The sequence below is a fragment of the Berghia stephanieae genome, chromosome 2 (genome assembly GCF_034508935.2).
Source record: "Berghia stephanieae isolate SIO BIC M18660-M18661 chromosome 2, UCSD_Bste_1.3, whole genome shotgun sequence".
Taxonomy (NCBI): Eukaryota; Metazoa; Mollusca; class Gastropoda; order Nudibranchia; family Aeolidiidae; genus Berghia; species Berghia stephanieae.
Window position 1 is genome coordinate 61,866,623 of NC_088361.1, and position 22,965 is coordinate 61,889,587.

A 22,965-nucleotide genomic window follows, 5' to 3' on the forward strand; every position below is an offset into this window, starting at 1 on the left:
AGTCGTGTTGGTCAATTGTTAATTTTTAATCGATTGATTGACTTTGCTTACAGCTGAAAAAAAGAAAAGCGAAAAACAATGGTGATGTAAAATATAGACTATCTACATTTTATTTATGGAAGTTAACGGTGTGAACATTTCGAGTTTCCCCGTTAGCAATTGTCTCCCCCATGTGTGAAAGGAAGGGGACAGGAGACAATCTGAAATTCATTTTTAGATAGATCATCTCTGGACACAAACACCAAATTTGATTTGTCTTGATTTATAACTCTACAATCTGAGCGCAATGTACAAGGGTACCCTGAAAGGTCTTCACGCGGCTCTTGTATTTTCAAAAGTGCAATTGATACGAAATTGACAAAGGTATCATAACAAAGCGGAGTTTATGTCCTTTCCGTCTACCATTTTAAAATTCAGCAAAGTCACCGTTCCCATCCATCAGTTATTGCATTCCGTGGAAGAGTATGTCGTACAACGTGGCAAACTTCGACATCATTAAGTCATTTCCACTTGTACCTCGCCATCACTGCCAAAATTTGCCCCTTGAATCTTAAGTAAAGGTCACTTGGAGCTAAATCAGAACTGTAAGGGCGAGTTTTCTACGACTTCAAGAAGTCTTTTTCAATGTGATCATGCTTTTATGTGCGCATTCTTGATATCCAGCGGGCGCAAACCTTTCTGTAACTCAGGATTTCTCGAACGACATATCCATATATTCCCTATGAAATTCCAAGCCTTTGTAAAAAGTCAGTTTGCTTTCTCCAGCGATTGGCTCGATCAAAATCGTCAGTTTCTTTGGTTGATTTGCTGCAATTGATGCACTTTGTGGACGACCCTGCATGCCTGCTCATTAATGTTGGTGGAGACAGCATCAGTTCCAGTAAAGCATATAACCCACCTTTTAATTGTTCGAATACCTACGAATCACCATAAATACATTTTAGCCGTTCATGGATTGTTTATAGGAGCACATCTCTCTGCAGTACAGAACTCTGTCACAGCACACTGTTTATTGCATCATTTTTGTGTGATTTGTTCGACCGACACGATGGTTAGGGGTTCTTTCAAATGAGATAATTGAAATCAAGAAATAGCATTTAAACAAAATTGAAAACGATGGCAAAGATATGGCCGTAATTTGGGAAATAGATTCTCTAAAACATTCATTATAAGGTTTTCGATTTAGATATACTGTATTGAAGCCGGATATAATGTATCAAAACACAAAACTATGTGTAGCTTTAAACGTTTATAGTCTGATCGAATTTTAATGAGAACTAATCATTAAAATGGCTGTCTAAAAACAATAACATATAGTTGAGTGAACTCAATTTCGATTCTTCTTTAGTATGAATGAACGAGATATTTCGGCATGTTAGCTTAGGCTCCAAAATATCGACTATCCCTATTTAGTGATTTCGCAAAAAAAAAAGACAACAAAATCAATATAATTTTAATTACTACTACTACTACTACTACTACTACTACACTTGGCCGGTGTTCAAACAATGTGTGGAGTGTGAACGAACTTTGATAAGAGTCATATTTATATTGCACCCTCTGTCCTTAATGGAGACGGGTCAGGGATGTCATATCTCATTGGGAGAGGTAGAATCAGAGGACAAAGAAAATACAATCTGTACTTGTGAGCATGTCGAATACTGATGATTTTATGGCAGTTTAAAGATAACGATATCTTGACCCGCCATCTCAAAGTGGTATTATGTAGGAGTGTAGCGGATTTAAGATACGTGAATTTAAATTTAAAATGATTAGAAATATTAAATTTTCTGTTTCTGCGCTTTATGAAGCTGTATGCATTGTGCTCAATAAACAATTAAACATAGCAAAAGTTTAATAGTTTTTACTATAAATCCACTTTCTAGTTTCAATACCACCCCAATATAATACCGTTTTGAGAATGAGCAATATATAAAAAGAGGATTAGACACAGAAACGAAAAGAGAATGATTTTTTTTAAAGTTCAAAGTTTTAGTTTGAAACTTTCTTCCGACACAATTTAGACTTATCTAGTCTATTTATAAGGCAAACGATGCTATAAAACGCCCGAAATACATGACTTTCCAATCTAATGACCATCGACTTAACATAAAGCCATCACTTCAATCCCAATGAAACTTTGATATGCGGATGAATAAACAAATAGGTAAATAACGCACATTCCTCGTAGACAAGTAGACAGATAGATAGACCGAAATATATATATATATATATATATATATATATATATATATATATATACAAACACAGAACAGACGTATAAGATAATCACATTCACACAATAATTTTGATTTTCGTACGATTGGGTAGTTATTTAATATTTGTACTCACTTGAAGGTTTTCATATAGAAATTGATAAGCGATGTGTTTTTGATCAGGGACCTTATTACCAAAAATGAAATGACATTATTGACAGTTTTATTGAACGGGAGAAAACGGAAAGGGGCAAAACTTACAACGCTTGTTGAATCCGTTTATCGCTAGGTTGATTGTGAGCTTTTAAAAAAAATGTGGATGATCCAGAAACGTGAGTACTACCGCCACCATTACCACAATGACCAAAGCCACCCTCATCCATATCACCATCATCACCAACATCATCATCGACATCATCATTATCATAATTATTAGAATTACCTTCATTAGCCTTATCGATCGTCATTCCCTTCAACTTCTCTAGCAGCTTCACAATTTTTATCAAAATACACACACAAAAAATGGGGAGCGGTGCAAACGAGAAATCATGATATTTTAAGTGTATTACTTTCAAAGAATTGGAAAACCGCTTGCACACATAAATAATACAATTTAACCCTCTCCTTTCCAACAATAGGAAAAACGTCACATTCGTTACGATGCAACCAACATTTTTATCATTGTGTGCATCATAAAATTGAACGAAAATATTTTGTTATAGCTATAAAAACTTGACACTGTGATGTAGTGCTCATTTTGCTTAACAATATTATGTATAGAATGCACTTGTTGCTTTTCTGTGTGAGTAAAAAAAAAGTTTTTATGTTGTGTGGATATGACGTTTTGGAAAAAGTTTTGAAAATGTTGGTAAGGAGAGAGTTAAACATGAAGAACCCATCAGATTGATTTCACGTCCTACACCGACAATGAAAGGTATTAAATGTAAAAAGTAAACACATCACTGCCGCAGTATTCTGAAGGAAAAAAATCCAACCCATTTTTAACAATTTGGCCTTAAAATTTGTCCTAAAGATATCATAATATCTATCGCTTATTGAAGTCCCAGACTTTAGAGATTTTGACTAGATGAGGGTCATGTTAATTAATCGATATTCCGATATCGTAAAGTCAAGTTTTCTGGCCAAAAGTTTTAAAATCTGCTTATTTTTCAGAGTAAGGTCACAATTAAAACCAATCTGGTTTGAACTGTCAGCGTGAGGTGAGGAAACATAATTAATATTTCACCAGCCAGACGGTAAAGAAAACCTAATGCGATTTATTTATGTTTATTTTACACATCCTATATAAACAATCAATAATTAGGTTAGAGTATCTGTGACATAGACTTAGCTTGATTTATTTTAGTGTAAGGGAGTATTATTATTTCAAGACCTGTCTGTAGTACACTGGAACTTTCAAATAAAGTCAGTGCTTCAGTTCAATGAGAAGGTGACAGAATAATGCCCTAACAAGAAGTAAGTGTGTGTGTGTGTGTGTGTGTGTGTGTGTTTGTATATATACATATGTATTTATATATATATATATATATATATATATATATATATATAATATGTGTGTGTGTGTTTGTGCGTGTGTGGAGAGAGAGAGAGAGAGAGAGAGAGAGAGAGAGAGAGAGAGAGAGAGAGAGAGGAGTAAGAGAGGATCACATACTAAAATCATCCACCAATACCTATCTTCTGAGTGATACATTTCAAACCCTTTATTAAACAGCTCTGGTTAAACCGCGTTTGAAAATCCTTTGTGCAAACCCACTATATTATTAATCCAAACAATTATTATTCGTAAAAATCGAATTGAAAAACGACCGACCAGTTTTAAACCTTTCGTTCACTTCAAGGCTTTTGGAGAAAAAAAAATTATTATTTTTTATTAACTCTTAGCACTTCTCAATAAGAATAATCTCGAAGAATAGTTTCAGTTGACATACAAAGAACACCATAGGACAGAGAAAACATTTCTTCTTCAACTATCGGACACATCACGAAATGCTGATAAAAAATAAGCTGAACGTACTTTGCCCCATGGATTTATCTGCGGCATTTGACAATATTGGCACTGCACTGAGCTGGTTCCGATCGGACCTGACTAACTGCTTGCATGTTGTCGTGATTAGTGGTTTCTTGAAAGAAAAGTATTGTGAGAAACGTATTTAAAATTTGGCCAGAAAAGTCGCCCTTCAAACAATCGATCAATTAAAATTACCTTCATCTTGCCAAAAACTCTAAAAACCTGTGTGCTTGAGAGTTTTGGCCAAGATAAAGATAATTTAAGTCGATCGATAATTGAAGGACGAGTTTTCTGGCCGAATTCTTAAATACGAATTTTTCCAGAGTACGCAGATAATAATACCTGGCTAATACCTATTTCATATAACCCTATATTTTCTTGATTAGAAGTGAGTGCGTGGTTGTCTAGGCGTGATATGGATCTAAAATGAATGCAGACGATCACATTAGTGAGTGGTAATGGAAAAGTTTATGTTGTGGAGTCGGTGTCTTCTCTTATTACTTGGCGATTTTGAGCGTGCCCAGCGAGTTTCAAGTAAAAATGACCAGAATGTGAAACTCTTGTAATGGCAACATAAAAAAACATATTACTCCGTTGTCCTCTTTTGATCACATCAACTTCCCCAAAAGGTGATACTTTTATCAAAACCATTCAATGTTTTATCATCTAAACCAGAACAAAGATAATAAGAAGAAATGAAGTGAGTAGGAAAGTGTCAGAATAAAAACTTCGCGGCGGCGATGGGGGCTCGAACCCGCGACCTTCGGGGTCGTGGATAGCTCAAAAGGTAGAGTCCCGATCTCCCCGGCCAGGCGGAGTTGTCATACCAGTAAGGTCGCGGGTTCGAGCCCCCATCGCCGTCGCGAAGTTGTTATTCTTTGTTGTCTTCTGGCACTTTCCTACTCACTTCATTTCTTGTTATTATCAACATAAGTGCCTGCTCCACTCACTTTTCTGAATTAACAAAGATAATATCATTCTGAGAAGGTTGGCAACAAATAGATGCTGTCCGCCAGCTGGATATAACGTAGCAACACACAAAAGCATGTGTGACATTGAACGTTTATGGTCTGAATGATATAATTATGTGAGAACTAATCATTGAAATGGCTGTCAAAAACAATAACAAAGAGCTGAAGGACGTCATTGTCGTTCCATCTATAGTGTTTTAGCGAACCCAGAGTTGTCTTAAACCTAGACATTCTTTTATAAATTGGTGAAGGTCTTGCGACCTCGACAAGTCTTTGAAGAGTAATAATACGATTTGTGACACATAGGTTACGCGTGATTCAGTCTTCAATGGCAGTCATTGGTGGACTCTCTGAATCAATACTAAAAGAGTCGTTTCCTTTTAGACTGATAGGCCTGTTTCTAAAAATCGGAACAAAAGAAAAATATAAGTGTGTATGTATGTGTGTGTGTGAGAGAGAGAGGGACAGAGAGGGAGACAAGCACAGAGATAGAGAGAGACTGACAGAGAGAGAGAGAGTGAGAGAGAGAGATAGAGAGAGAGAGAGAGAGAGAGAGAGAGAGAGAGAGAGAGAGAGAGAGAGAGAGAGAGAGAAAATTGAGGGGAGATGGAGTGAAAAAAGTAGCACGTAAAAAAGGTAAAGTTAAAGAAATATTTTTTTAAATGATCGTCGATATCAAGGAAACAGAATGACGACATTAGATGGAGAAAGACATGACGATGATGATGATGATGATGATGATGATGATGATGATGTTGATGATGCTGCTGCTGCTGCTGCTGCTGCTGCTGATGATGATGATGATTATGATGATGATGATGATGATGATGATGATGATGATGATGATGATGATGATGATGATGGTGATGATGATGATGGTGATGGTGATGATGATGATGATGATAAGAAGAAGAAGAAGAAGAAGAAGAAGAAGAAGAAGAAGAAGAAGAAGAAGAAGAAGAAGAAGAAGAAGAAGAAGAAGAAGAAGAAGAAGAAGAAGAAAAAGAAGAAGATGGTGATGATGATGATGATGATGATGATGATGATGATGATGATGATGATGATGATGATGATGAATAAGAGACGAGGAAGAAGAGGAGATTTTTTAATGATAATAAATATTAGCGATGATAATCTGTTGAGGAGGAAGAAGTGAAGAGGAAGAACGTGATGACGAGAAGGCAGACATAGAGGCCCAGAGGGAGAGATATGAATAAAAAGACCACAGACTTCTATAATAACGGTAAAGATTTACCAGAGTATTTAAAGGGAAATGAAGGAAAGAGGGAGGGATTTGATTAAGTCACGCCCCATTTGGGGCTGATGAAAAATTGATATTTATTAATAGATGAAACGGAAATAAATATCAAGGTCAGATACTATTGTCCCACTTTCTAGCAACCGCAATTCACAAATTCGTACAACAGTATATATATATATATATATATATATATATATATATATATATATATATATATATATATATATATATATATATATAAACTAGTTTGAATTGTCAATTTACCGATTAAAGATATAATATACTCAATAAATGATATCAAATAATATACTATGGTATGTGTGCAAAGATATTAATATACTAAAAAGGGAACAGTGCTATTACGTCTTCATTACTTGAAAGGACATTCAACAGGCGCAATGTAGCCTTGAGCAAGCAACCTCATCCTATTGTTGCTATGCGCTTAGGGAATTTACTCACAACATTCCGCCAGCTGGATATGACGTACCAACACAAAAAACTATGTGTAACCTTAAACATTTATAAACTTAGTCTGATTAATACAATTTAGTGAGAACTACTCATAAAACCGGCTGGCAAAAACAATAACAAAGAGCTGAGTGACGTCCATTTCATTCTATCTATATCACTTTGAAAATCGTTTTAAATGATAAACAAAAATTTTCTCCAACCACTACTAACCTATTAAAATCTTTAAGGAAATTGAATACTGATAACAGTTTTAAACTCCCTAACCGTCTGAAAATATTTGGGCTCACAATACTCAAGTACTTCAGACTACAATTACAAAATAGCTTAAATCATGAAATTTTGAGACCAATTGAATTGGAACTCGAATCTTGGGTTACTCAGCAGTCGCTCGATATAATATGATTGTCCTCTCAGGCTGGAAGTTGTCAAGCACTCTTTAGCTTACCCAAGGAAATCGCGTCACAAATTACAAAATCGCTTGATTCAATTTTCAAAATAACATTTTGATTCTCACTAATTCAATTTACCCCGGTCTTTCCTATATTAATATTCATAACATATGATCACTCAACTATACTCAGACTTATTTATCACAACAGACAGTTCCTTTTGGGATTAGATAATGATTGATAAGCTCGATAAGTGAAGGAATAAGGAAATAATGTTATAATATTCATAAAGCTGATAAACGATGCTTTGATTCAATTTCTTTTTCATGTTTTTCCAACGACTATGTAAAAAACTCCAATCGAACAGACCATTGGTTAAATGTTTAAATCTCGACACCAACTTTTGTCTCCAAGTTTACGGGTTCAACTTCTTTTGAATGCGCTGTGCTTTTAGGATGCAATAGTTTCAATTCAATACACTTATTTATACTACAGTCTAAGGACAGGAAGACATTACAACTGTAGGGCAGTTTCCATGAAGTAAGAAGTGTGGGTTCTACCCCCCCCCCCCCCCCTTTTTTTTTTTTTTTTGGCGTTTATTCACTCCCTGAGTTCGGTTTTGTTTTGTTTTGTTTCGGGGATTTTTTGGGAGCAAAATTCTTATCCTTATCTGAATTTCCCAGAGAAAATCACAATAAAACAAATTTAATGACAACCCTTTAGATGTTCCTATGGAGTAATACTTTTTTTTCGTTCAGTTTTAACAAAAGAGCATCATTCCCAATGCAGCACCGCTAAGTGAGAGGATAGGGATACCTTTCTTGCTCAAAAGAAAAGACAATCTGCAAGTCATTTCACACCAAGTCAGTGTAACAATACGAGCAAACCATGTAATATTATGGGAAGACATATCCATATATTATATGTGTATGTATAGTTAATACCATATGGTCTGCTCGATATTTGTTTACTTGTAAGACTATAAAGGCATTTATAGACATTGTAAAAACAAAGCACTTAAATAAATGACTTTTTCAACAGATTTTCATTCAAAGTTATTTTAGGAGTATCACGTCCGTTCAAAAGTTATTTATGTTAGGAATGTATTAGACTGGAGCATTAAGAAGTCCAAATCACAAAAGAAACCCCAATGATTGAGTCCTCATCGGGATTCAAACTACACCAGTCCTTTCGATTCAAAAGTTAATAATCAACCACTATGTCATTTATTAGAGATTCGTCAAGTCTCCTAGTGTGTGAATTTAATTTCAGCGGAATGGAATCCTGAAGGATGCAGTAAATTTATTTTACCCAAGAAGATTGGGATCTTATCATAACAGCAGAGGAATAAATGAATGATGTATCACAATTCTTGTCTTGCTCATCAGCGTCCACGTCAATATGGGTAAGGATTAATAGGGTCAATTTGATTTCGGAGAGACCAATTTTGAATAGCACTAGCCATTTCTTAACATTCTCTAATGCATTGTTATGAAAACGTAAATAATTTGATACATAATCGCATCCAAAATCCTGAGCCGTCTATTCTCCTCTCCCTTCTCTCCATCTTCCTCCACCGCCACCTCTTCCTCCTCCTCCTCCTCCTCCTCCTCCTCCTCCTCCTCCTCCTCATCATCATCATCATCATCATCTCCATCATCATCATCATCATCATCATCATCACAATCCCCTAAATAATAGCAATGATCAGTAAAGCAACAACATAGCCGCGGTAGCAGCAATATCGTGCCACGCTGCGTGTAAATGATACTGTAAGATAATGCAGCAATACAATCTCCCCAATCATCTTTGCTCCAAAATTATATCAACAAAAGTAGTATACCCTTACATAACTATCCTAAGATGGTCTACCACCGCCTTGACAGAATAATACCGTAATGCGCTGATTTTCCAGACATTAGAGAAAATGTAATCGAATTACTGCTTGTTCTGAGACGGCCACCAACAACCCTAATGACTATAAAACCATGGGGCATACCAGGAACTAAGCCGGCTGACTGTAGGGGGCCATCACAGCAAAAGAGCCCACAAGAAAAGAATCATAATGACATTAGTAGCAACAGTTAGCAACAGCAAGATGATCTTACATAAAGAGACGTTTCCATGGTTTTCCGGACTAAAACCTATTCGCTCGTTTTGTCGAAGAATAATCCAAAATGGGTTAATGACTATATTTATTTGGCTTTGACTTTCTTAAAGGGTTCAACATGGTAACAGTAATCTAAATCAATATTGTGTTTAAAAGATGGAATGTAAAAAAAGATGATGAAGGAAAATAAAACAGTCTTGAATACTTTCGCGATGTTTAATTTACCCTAATAAATATATCCTCTAAGCCAGGAAAATAACTTTCAAAAACAGGAGATATTGGATGGTTGGAGAAAGACACATATATAGAAATTTGGCCAAAAATCGTCCTTCTAATATCGATCGATTTAAATGACCCTCATCTTGCCAAAAACTCTCAAACCTGGGTTCTCGGGAGGTCCCAGGTTTGAGGTTTCCCAAGATGAGGGTCATTTCAATCGATCGATATTGGAAGGACACGTTTTCTGGCCACATTTTATATACGTGTCTTTTCAGACTACCGAAGTTAAATGGTTAAAGGCGGCCACAGTGCATCCGCGAGGATTGGCGGTGTCGCCTCTTATACTCGGTGTGCCAATGGTTCGACAAAAGCATAATAACATCTGGTGTCACAATGTAGTCTGGCGCGTTAGGATGGAACTTTACTGGCGGCATGTGTATATGGCTCTTGTTGAATGGACTAGAAGAGGACTCGATAGTATAAGCTGGAAAATGTGATCAATCGTCTCGAAAAGTATTATGTTGAGGTGGACCTGATGCTTAAAGAGCCATAGAATTTCAAACTTCTCTTATCAAATTTGGGGGTTTCGACAGCTCAGTCGGTTGAGCCCTCGCTTCACACTAAAAGGGACCGTGATCGATCCCGGGTAAAGTTGATATTTTTTTTCTAACTACCACCCCCAACCCTTGTCCACTCAGCAGTGATTGGTTAGATCTGGCGGAAAGTACTTTGCCATAAACTATCGTATTAGTATCTAAAGGACTGCATGCAAGCAATTCCTATTTCCGTCTCCATGGGCCTAATGGCTATGTACGACTACATTTAAAAAATAAATGCGTCCATTATCATTGTTTATAATAACTCCTTTTTCTTGAAATTCATATCATTTTGACTTAGAACTGAATATCATTTATCTGATTCATTCTCTCATTGTACAACTTGAAGCCGTAGGTCATAAATATTCATTCACATCAGAGTCGAGTGAGGGAGCGTATGATTACATCATCATGGCTATGTGCTAAAGAAATGCTACAAATTAAAGTTTCGTAACCAAAAACATTTTGTTGAGGGCCATAGTTTATTACCACTAACATCTATACGGTCACTGTACACATTCAATACTACTTATGGCTTCATCTCTCTTGACGAGACATTCTACCAACTCGACCTCGATACTATCACAGCTGCACATTAGAAGAGTGATTTGGGGAACGATATCATTCTACAAGCATGACAGGAATGACAGAAATAATTTGGAGATGTAATTTTCAGAAAAAAAACCTCTCACGGACTAAATGATAAGCTCAAATAAAGTGATAAATTAGGGAACAGGAACTGGTGCTAGATAAAGAGTGTATTAAACAGTGCCAGGCAAAGCAGGAAAGAAAAATATGTAAAAAAAAAAACATCCTAAAATTATGTCGAGGTAGGCTGAAATTTTGGGGGATGTTTTTTATATATTAAAAAAAATATTCTTTCTTGCTTTTCGGGCACTGTTTCATACATACGTTTTCAGTTCTTGCTCAAAATTTTTAAAAATAAATAAGAGACACTGAATGCGTGGCTCGCACTCAGATCCTCTTGGTGTTCGTGTTATTAATATTATGACGTAGAGATAGCTCTATCCTCTCAAATATTTCTCTTTCATTTATTTGTTTCCAAATGAAGTCGTGTTCAGTCAGAGACATGCTTCTCTTGCCATAAATCAAAAATTAGAAACTTACATAGGATAGAAGCAAAGCGGAGTTTTAATCGCTAATGCCTATTTCCAATGCGTGTCGGATTCATATTATATCTTTATATTCATCAATTGACGGTTTATATTTGGGAGGGGTGATATATCTTGTGGAAAAGTCGATCACCCAACTCGTTTTTGCGTTGACTAGAGGCCGCCAATACGCTTCAACAGTCAAGACGTCACTTCCCTCGTAATTACGCATGGTAACTTAGTAACTGGCTCTAAACTATCGGAACAATGGCGGACGCCATTATGAAATATTTCTCCGACGAGCATAAAAGCGTATCTAGATGAAAATTAACAGTATAAATCTGATAATGTTTTGACTTTTACAAATTCTGATCACAAGACATATTATGAAAACTAGCCAGCATGAAGAATAAAAAGTACAGATTTTCTTTGTTTAGAAACAAGATGGCCGCCGTTGCTGGCGACGTGACATCAGACTATTGAATCCAATTTCAAATCCCGTTTTAACCCACCAACAAGTTAGCCCTGGGAAAGATTTTCTTTTCGGCCTATCCGTGACTACCGTGCATTTCGTAGGTATTCAAGGTCAGACATACACGGGTAATCTACGATATCCAAGACAGTACTGGGTATTGAATATCGGCCTTTTCTTTTACAAATTTCAAAATGACATTCAAGTCAACATTAAGATCAAATTTTAGTTTAAAGTTTGTAGTGTGATACTCCGTTAAACAGGGACATATTATTAAGTAGAATACCAACAATTTGAAGTTTGTCACGTTCTTAAAGTTGCGGCCAAAATATTTTACTCCTCCCCCCCCCCCCCCCCCCCCCAAAAAAAAAAAAAAAAAAAAGATTTTATTTTGTTTATCAAAACATTTGAGAATATTGTTTTTTTGTTCTAGATCTAGATTTGACATCGTGTAGCTGAGGGTTTTCTTTCTGAACAAAGGTATACAATGCATACAATACATATTTATAGTGGTTGTGGGTGGGTAAGGCATGATGTTCTAGAAAATCAGGAATATGGCCGGTAAAAAGTGAGATAAAAGGATGCAAATCTATTTTCAAACAAACGTTTGTGGTAAGACGCGAGTCTTTGATTTACACAGATATGAGAGACAAAAAAAAATCTAGGTGTCTTTGAAGTCTCGGGTTTATAAATTGTTGACATGAGGCATTGTGATCCAAGTGTTTAACCCTACAACTGCCGTACTCTGGAAAGACGCGTATTTAAAACTTTGGCCAGAAAACTCGTCCTTCAAATGTGCGGTTATGTGGTTTTGTGGTTTGACACCCGCTTTCGGATCGGAAGGTCTGGGTTCGAGCCTCGCTCGGCGCATAGTTGAGTCCTTGGAATAAACTCTTTACTCACATTCTCTCACTGTACTCAGGTGTCAAATGAGTACCTGGCCGTTAACAACGTTGTCTCTGTCATGGTATATGTTGCTGTTGGTCAGTGACCCTTTGTAAAGCGCTTTGAGTACGTTAAGTGGATATTGCGCTATATAAAAGCTCAAGTTTTGTTTTTGTTTTTTTCAAATATCGATCGATTTGACCCTCATCTTGGACTAAAAAGAAACTGAAAGAACGCCCAAACTTTGGACCTCGCGATATATTTGAAGGACTAGTTTTCTGGCCAAATGATAAACACGTGTTTTTCCAGAGTACGGGAAAGAACTGGTAAAATATCTTTATTTTTTTTTTTTAAGTATTGCTAATGTTTCCCATCAGGCTATAGACACATGTCGCCGGTAGCAACCATGACAAGTTTACCTCCATGTCCATGAATATATCACTAACACGACACCCAAGAAATCGATTTTTTAAAAACAATGTACAGAGGAGTAAAATGAGTTCAAAAAATATGTTTTTCTTCTAGTCATCTAATTTTAGCTTATTATTTTTTCAGCTGTCGCCTTGCATTGATTTTCTTTTTTGTTAACTTGTTATTTTAATAATAACCTTACCAAAACCAGAAACATTACACAGCAAGACAGAAGGGGGGGGGGGGGAGGGAGAGGAGAAGGATTTTTGAACCTTTAAGTAGGCATCATATATATATATATATATATATATATATATATATATATATATATATATATAGACTCTCTAATCAACGGTTTGTTGCCATGCTGCTTGTACAAGGCAACGATATGCTATGCCCGAGGGGAGTGAGAGGTCCAAAAATTATGCCCAATATGTTCCAATATCTCGCTTCACACACAAAGAGACCGAGTGAAGTCGAGATTTTTTTCAACCCCCCCCCCCCCCCCCCCCCCCCCATGTTTTAGACAGTCATTTTAATGTGCTCTACTAAATTATGTCAATCATACTATAAATGTTTAAGGTAACACATAGTTTTGTGTGTGGTGCGTTATAGACGCTGGCGGATGTTGTGAGTATCTTACTAAACACATAGGATCGATACTATATAATGGTCCAACTCGAAGAAATATTCTCTTATATTATATCGAATTATTCAGTGGTATTTATTTTTATCCTTAATCTTTTATTTAAAAAGGAACTTTAACATAAGACATAATCTCTGCATGACCACCGGTAAGAAACCCTAAAATATGATATTTGCATGAGCACTGAAATAGATTGTCTAGGTAATAACCATAGTTTTATATACTATTTCAAGATGCTCGGATGTCGGTTTTTGGTCTGCAGTTAAAAATAATACATGTTTCTTCAGGTCAAGCTAGCTATGAAAACAAAAGTTTGTCACAGCAAAACAAAAAATACATTGCTACTTTCCTTTCTTATGACAGGTCCCTTCTATTCTACACACACTTTGTATCACTAGGTCAAAAAGGCAGTGTTTAAGAGGAATATAATGTTCGATTAACATCTTCTGTTTTATATCTATTGTAAGTAATGCATAAAAAGTAGTCCTTCAGAGCCATTGGGCAAGTGGAGCCGGATTATATCCCGGTGAAACGGACAATACCAGTTGCTTGCTATTCGTTGGATAAAACGCTATTCTATCGCAAAGTACTCTCCGCCAAATCTAATAGACTCATATATCCAGTCACTGCTAGTTATACAAGGGTGGGGGGAGGGGGGGGGGTCAGAATTAATCTCGACTGCACCCAGCATCGATCTTAGTCCCTTTGCGCGAGGAGCAAATGGTCAAACAACCGAGCAATCGGGATCCCTATTGTAATACATGAACGTGGTTAGAATTTCAAACTGTCATCATTAAGTCGTACTCTAACGCCGTAAGGCCTGTAATAATGGAATAAATTTCACTTTCTGTAACCCGAAACGTGCACATTTAGCATTTGCATGTTATCCAATGCTATATCGATTGCTATGGTGCTACTCCTTGGGCATAAGACTCGTTTCTCTCAGAATACTTACCATTTTTTCTAACTTTAACCAACTTACCATCTGTTCTAACATTGACCAAACTACTTAACCATCTACAAACATAGAATAAACAACCAACTATATTAATTGTGTTCGCACTGGGTCCGTTGGTGAATGGGGTTGTTTGATCTACCAGGCCTGTTAGAGCCAAAATACATATCATTATATTCACATTATATTCATATCTTATTTACCATTAGATGTGATTTAACCAGTTACCTGTCGTACTATGGTAAGGCACGTCTTTAACATTCGGCCAGAAAACTCGTCCTTCAAATATCGATCGATTTAACTTACCCTCATTTTGGCAGAAAACTCTCAAACCTGGGACGTCTCGAATATTGAGAGTTTTGCCAAGAGTTTATTTTGGTCTTATAAATTGATCGGTATTGAAGGACGAGTTTTCTAGCCAAACTTTTTAATCCGTGTCATTCCAAAGCACGGCCGGTAACGGGTTAATGCTGTAGACAGGGCGGGAGAAGTAACAAGCTTAGCCGCTTGTTCTAACACGCAATAATCTGGAGATTTTTACTAGCTTAAGTAATTTGAAAAGGAAGTCGATTTTATCACAAGCTGTGTCCGTCGTCTGTGCCAGATCAGCACAAAACGCGATTCAAAAGAATAAGGATTTTTAAAAACCTAACAACTATTTGATAGAAAATATAATCAAAATACTTTGAATTTTCTTTTTCTTTAAACATAACAAAAAAAAAAAAAAAGAAAAAAAAAAGAAAAGAAAAAAAAAAGAGAGAAAAGGATCCTACATTGGTATAACATCGGGATAAAACTAGATAAGCCAAATGTGAATTTAACGTTAGAGACAATCAGAATTATCAAATTTTGTTAAAAATAATAATAATAATAATAATAATAATAATAATAATAATAATAATAATAATAATAATAATAATAATAGTATAAAGAAAATGATGATAATAATAACAATAATAATAATAATAACAAAAATAATAATAATAATAATAATAATAATAATAATAATAATAATAATAATAATAATAATAATAATAATAATAATAATAATAATTACAATAATGATGATAATGATGATGATGATAATAATAATAACATAACAATAATAAACAAAAAAAAAATCATCCCACAAGTAAAATCGTTTAACACCCCATGTTAGAGATAATCAATTGTGAATAATCAAATAGATTAACTAACTAATATATAGTACAAGACAATGCACCCCAAAGCCAGACCTAACCGTTTTACATCGTGTCCATTGATTGAAGACAGGTACGAGGATGGAAAATGTGACCAAACGCGTCAATACCGGAATAAACTAGACCCTATCTAGATGAAGAAAACTGAGATTATAGTCAAAATCCAAATAGGAAAATCAGGATTATTGAAAAAAAAATAGAACTTTTATATATCCACGAAATGTGCTCAAATCTCTTTACAAGGGGTCTCTAGCCAATAGCAACACTTAACATGTAATATTAAACAAGACGCCTGTTAGGCGATATTTACGAGGGGGAGGGGGAGAAGAAGACAGAGGCAATAGTGTTAAAGGCTTGGTACTTATTTTACACCTGAGTGAGAGAATTGCGTAAAGAGCATTTCCCAAGGATTCAACCATGCGCCGCCTACAGCGTGTCTCGAACCCGGGATCCTCCGATCCGATATAAGAGCCATACCACTAGAGTACATAGCCGTTCCATCTCATTGGAAGTCCAAGATAGAAAGTTCATCCTCCTCATTAATGAAGGTATTAACATTAGACTTTCTGTATTGAATAAGGCTTAACGTTCTATTTCAAGAATCAAATTCACGCCCACATAATACCGTTTTGAGACGATTGGTTACTTTCAGACAGCGAACGATGACCTGGAAATCATTATTCCACTATAGGGAAGAATGGCGTGATGTCAAAATACAGGTTCCAATCTTATTGGAAGTGTGATGCCAGTCCTCCAGGTTACAAGATACATACCTTGTGCAACTGATATTCTGGTGTCAGAGTGATAGCATCGTATTTTCTAGCCTAAATTAATAGGTGCTGGTCATCATTATGTGGTCTACTGGTATGACACTCGCTTTCGGATCGGAAGGTTGTGGGTTCGATACTCGCTAGGTGCATAGTTGAGTCCTTGGAAAAGGCAATTTACTCACATTCTCTCACCGTAGTCAGATGTAAAATGAGTACCTGGCCGTCAACAGCGTTGTCTCTGTCGAAAATATTTTAATATCGCGTAACAGGCGCCATGTCTCGTTCTACGCGTTACTTGTTGCTGTTGGTCAGGGACCCTTTGTAAAGCGCTTTAAGCACGTTAGTGGATATTGCGCTATATAAAAGCTCCGTTTTTTTCTTATTTAAATCGTTGATAATTGTCATCTTTTATTGATTTAAATTGTTATTCCCTTTCGTCTAACAAATTCCTAACGACTTTTCATCTTGAATGTAGACACCTTCTTGTAAATCTCGTGGATTCAATGTTAAATAACCACATACCATAAGCTGTAATAAGTGCGTCATAATATAATACCCAACAAATAATCATTAGCCAAGCAATGGTTTACATCGACGCATTATGTCGTGGACGTAGGTTTACATGCATCAAATAAAACGAATGCGTTCACAACGTAGCTTCTTATTATTTAACCCGTTAACTGCCGTACACTAGAAAATCACGTATTTAAAAATTTGGCCAGAAAACTCGTCCTTCAAATATCGATTGATTTAAATGACACTTAATCTTGGCACAAACCATCAAATCTGGGACTTCCCGAAGTCCCAGGTTTGAGAGTTTTTGCCAAGATAATGGTCATATAATCGATCGATATTTTAGGACGACTTTTCTGGCCAAATTTTAAAATACATGATTATCCATAGTGCGGCAGTTAACTGGTTTACGATATTTATACCATTATCATTATGATCAGCTAAGTGTAGATTTTGGGTAAGATTTATTTATCAACAAATTTAGCATACGTATACAACGATTAACCAAACTGGCGGACTCGAATGATAAATGACTAAAATAATAAGTTGATGTTTGATTATATTATCTTCTCCTCTTTCTCCTTCGATTCTCGTGATAATACTTCTCTTGTTTTCCTTCTCTCTTCTCTTCGGTTCCAGCTGATCTCATTATTCTCTCCCCCCCCCCCCCTCTAGTGAAGATGATGATGATGATTATATGATGATGATGATGATAATGATGACGATGATGATGATGATGATGATGATGATGATAATGATGATGGGTGCATGATGATAATGAAGATGATGATGATGATGATGAAACTGACTAAAGTGATAAAACATGCACTCAGTACTACAGTTTAATGAAATGAGCACCACCCGTTATCCGTTCTACCTATGTGCCATCCTTTGAGACTTTGCGTTGTCCAATACAATAGGAAAAAAGTTCCATCAACGCTGGCCCACGGGCCACGGGCCATACTAAGGCATAAACAATACGAGTATATTATGGAAGGTTGGTGTGCCAATCGCCTTTACATTAAAATTAAAAGTCCGAATCCCAATGGAACTGTACATATATCTCTTCTCATTATACCAGAGTTTTGGATGCTATGCACGGCGCCGTGTTTCGTTTTGTTTGTCAATTTGACAAGGGAATTGGGTACAAAAGTCAAAAACTGGTTCTATTCTCATTGGAATTGCAAAACCACTCTTCTAGGGTACTCTGTATACATGCCTTGTGATATTGATCTCGTGGTTTGAAACTGATAGAATTTTATTTTCTACTCTAAATAAATGCTGGTCGTCAATACAGATCATCCATCCACTACTCAGTCTTATACGCTTCGGAAGCTTAAGAATCTGCCTATACATCCTGCTGCTAAAAGTTATGCCACCGTATGATTCAATATGTAACCTATTTATAATTAGTCCTGCGAAGGACTGGTTACATACATACTTCCAAGGAGTATGTACCGGAAGAGTAGGTGGTGTGACGTCACGACTTTTGTGACCAGAATTTAATTATTATATTAAGCGTAACATTCAGTGTGAACAAGGATAAGAATTAATGTTAACAATTTAAATAGCTGCGGAATGTGATTGTGCTGTGGTTAATTGATGCCAGTTAGAAGTAGTACGCATAGTGAACAATAAACTGTTTTCGACTGGTATCTTAAGTACACGCCAACCTATCAAACAATAGAAATAAAAAATTCATGTTTAATATAAACAAAATATTCTATTCTCTCTCTCTCTCTCTCTCTCTCTCTCTCTCTCTCTCTCTCTCTCTCTCTCTCTCTCTCTCTCCCTCTCGCATTTATATATATATATATATATATATATATATATATATATATATATATATACATGGCTTTCAAATGTATTGCCTTTGCAAATATACTATCGCCGTAGGCTTCTACTATCACACTATCTTCTTTAAATTAAAACGTTATTACCGATCCGTCGGATCGCCAGGATCTTAACCTATATCTATAATAAGGTGAAAGAGGCACCAGGAGGCTTTTATATCAGTGGGGATTTATCTGACTTTTACCTCTTCCTGTCTTAATCTGCCATTCCTCCTACTGATCGCGACACCGAGGCAGGAAAAATAGTTCTTGAAATTAATATATCTTTGTATGAATAGTTCTTTATCTTATTGAAATAATACGGGGGTGAAAATGTGTCATAAACACGTGTTCCTTCGTTTGGTTTTCTTTTCATTAATTCAATTTAACCGTTTTCGATATAAATGCGAAATACTGTGTTAAGATCACATCATCTACATTAGATATATTATAATACCAAACTCTACGCGTTTTTCCTAATGGATGGAAAGTAAAAATTCAGCATATATTAGGATACAGTTGTCCTTTTACAATATATCTTTACGTCCACAAATAGAAACACACACCAAAAATTATTTTTTAAAATAAAAAATAAAGAATAACACGTTTGATACCATTAATTTATCCAAATATTACAACTGACTCTAATCATATGGGAAAATATACATTTCGTAAACAGCATTAATCGAAGACTGCCTCACAGTAAAGCCAATAGACAAGAGGTTGGGGGGAAAAACTTGAGCTTTTATATAGAGCACTATCCACTGAACGTGCTCAAAGCGCTTTACAAAGGGCCCCTAACCAACAGCAACACCTAACATGTAGAACAAGACATGACGCCTGTTAGGCGATACTACAAATTTTCTTTTTCGGACAGAGACAAAGCTGTTAACGTTCACGTACTCATTTTACACCTACGTACGGTGAGAAATTATGAGTAAAGATCCTATTCCAAGGACTCAACTATACGCCGAACGAGGCTCGAACTCACGACCTCCCCCGATCCGAATTCGAGTGTCATACCACAAGACAACATAGCCGCACATGAATAGTCTTACGGTCAAGATATAGTTCAAATATTCAGCAAACTAATTTGGGACCTATCATCTCAAAAATGTATCAGTAATATGTCGGGACAATTAAGATGGGTAATATTGAGTCAATAACCAATAACAATAGATTTAATTTCAACTTTATTTCTAATATATTAGGAAAGTTAAGTGAGAACATCGATTCAAAAGGAGATAAAAATGTTAAATTGTTTAAAATTTCTGATTATTTTAACTTTTAATTTCCTTTTTACCATAATATATCTAGTTCATTCCGACATAATACCATTCTGAGTTAGTGGGTCACAGTTTGTATGGGTCACAGTTTGTATGGGTCACAGTTTGTGTGGGTCACAGTTTGTGTAGACATTTGAAAAATGTTGGTTTATATTTGTGGTGTAATTTGTTGTGCCATACAATAATATTGCTTCTTTCGGGGACATTTTTACCGCGCTCTAATGTTCGAACAGCTTCAATCTATTTTTTAAAAGTCGGGTTGGAGGTCAAAATGTTCAGTACAGCCCATGTTATTTTTTTGCCAACAAGCACATATTTACTGGCTAATTTAAAAAGGTATAAATGTTTTTCTTGTAGATTGATATACGAGTAACTTGCGAACCTATTGTATCAAGGGTTATTCTATGATCCGTTGACTCAAATAATCATTTATAAAACCTGCTATGGCATAATGATCGGTCCTTTGGTTTTGAGAATCGCCATCTGGCCGTCTTGTTTACAGATTCTATTTACGCACACCTACAGACCAAAATTAAAATACCAACTACAAAGAAGACCACACGTGAATTGATATACGCAGATGATGCAGAACTAATCTTTGAATCAGAGCATCAAGCGAAAATATATACGCTAATAATATCAACTACTCTAGAAGCATGGAATCTAAAAGTGAATCAATCCAAAACAGAATATACAAAAATCAACAGAAATTTAAATGAATGGGAAAATGCACGTAAACTAAGCAATTTGTTCAACGAAAATAAAGACATCAGAAAACGAAAGCAGATGGCCACCAATGCATTCAACCAACTCCAAAATTCATGGAATAGAAATAATAATAATAATAATAATAATAATCTTTATTGTCCAAATTAAAGGCAATTCATGTGAGGTAAACAATGCTCAGTTTGGTTCATGGTATGAACATCAACACATTTACAAATACAGACACAGCCATACACGAACATACACGCTTGCACATTGTTTCTACACGTGTATACAAAAGAAATGAGCGTACATACAAACACATATACATACATACATACATACATACATACATACATACATACATACATACATACATACATGCAGACATACATACAAACCAGCATATCATCGTATATGCATGCCTACATTCATACATACATACATACATACATACATACATACATACATACATACATACATACATATATACATACACACAGACACACACACAGACAGATAGAACGATACGATATATTTGCTGGGACAGCAGATAACCATATTATAAATATAGTGTCTTATATTAAGAAGAAGATGGCAATGATTGTGATGATGATGATGATGATGATGATGATGATGATGATGATGATAACATAATCAGTAAGAATAAACGAATACATATTTACGAGGCACGGATTATTCCGATATTGAAATATGATCCAGGATCCAACGCCTGAATACAATAGTAAAGGAGCAGCGATGGAGGCTATTTGGTCACATCTTACGTCGAGAAGATAACACCCCAGCCCAAAGTGCAATGACAGAATATTTCCTCCATGGCAACAAATATGTAGGGAGACCACCAACATCAATAATAACTACCCTGAACCAGGATCAGTCTACATATAAGAAATTTCTAGATTCAACTGAGGCCGAATTAATCTCTGAAGAACTAAGACAAACTGCAGTGCCTTCCATACCAAAGTCACGACAAGATCTTGACAGCCTCAAAACTCTGGTCCATGACCGTTACCGATGGAAACAATTAGCAACACGGATGGATAGAGCAGCTGCACTCATCGAGGTTGTTTCTTTTTAAATCTGTGACTGAATCACACAATTCTCAGCAAATGTCATTCAGACTGCGAGGCTTACTACTTACTTACACCTACAGACTTTAATACCAAACTGATTTTGATCTTTGATGGTTCAAAAGATTTTTAATTTTCATTATTATAAATAAAATACTCGTAGATGAGTGCTGTTAGCAATAACCTTTATATCCCCCGCAAAATCCCGGGTCTCCCCTCTCTCTCTCTCTCTATATATATATATATATATTATAATGTTCCACGCATATCCACTGTAGTCTAAATCTAATGGTCAAAGTGAGCGGGACGCGTTACCTTGACATTCCCTTCCCCGCAACTATGGGAACAAACATTTGACAAAATTAATAGTCATCAGTGTATCTGATCGGGAACCAGTGGCTCAGGAATCCCGAGCCGAGGGTCCCAGTAGACCAACTGGGAGAACGTTAAAGTGACAAACAAATTACCGCGTTGAACTTTGGAGGGCTTCGCAATCTATTGGTCTCTCTGTTTGTGACCTGAAGGTTCCGAGTTCGAATTTCGCTGCAGCCGCCTAATGTTAAGTCCTTGGAAAAGGCACTTAACTCACATTTTTACTATATTCACGTGTGAATTGAGTACCTAGCCGGTAATAACTGCTTCTGCCTACATCATTTTATTAGCTATTTAAAGGCGTCATGTCTCAAACTTGATCAAAGAATTGTGTACTTGGAACCCCTGAAACATATTTAGCAGATAATGCGCTATATCTTAAGTTCATCTTTTTTTAAAAATTCCGTCACTAAATATGTGCATTCGTGACTAGCAGAAAAGTATGATTTCTTAA

At 36.0% G+C, this 22,965-nt stretch overlaps 1 protein-coding gene across 7 annotated transcripts in view; it reads right to left on the reverse strand.

Annotated features, from left to right (window-relative positions):
* The window catches only part of LOC144965286 (calcitonin gene-related peptide type 1 receptor-like), a 262,580-nt gene that overhangs the window by 50,087 nt on the left and 189,528 nt on the right, over positions 1-22,965 (reverse strand). The window lies entirely within an intron of this gene.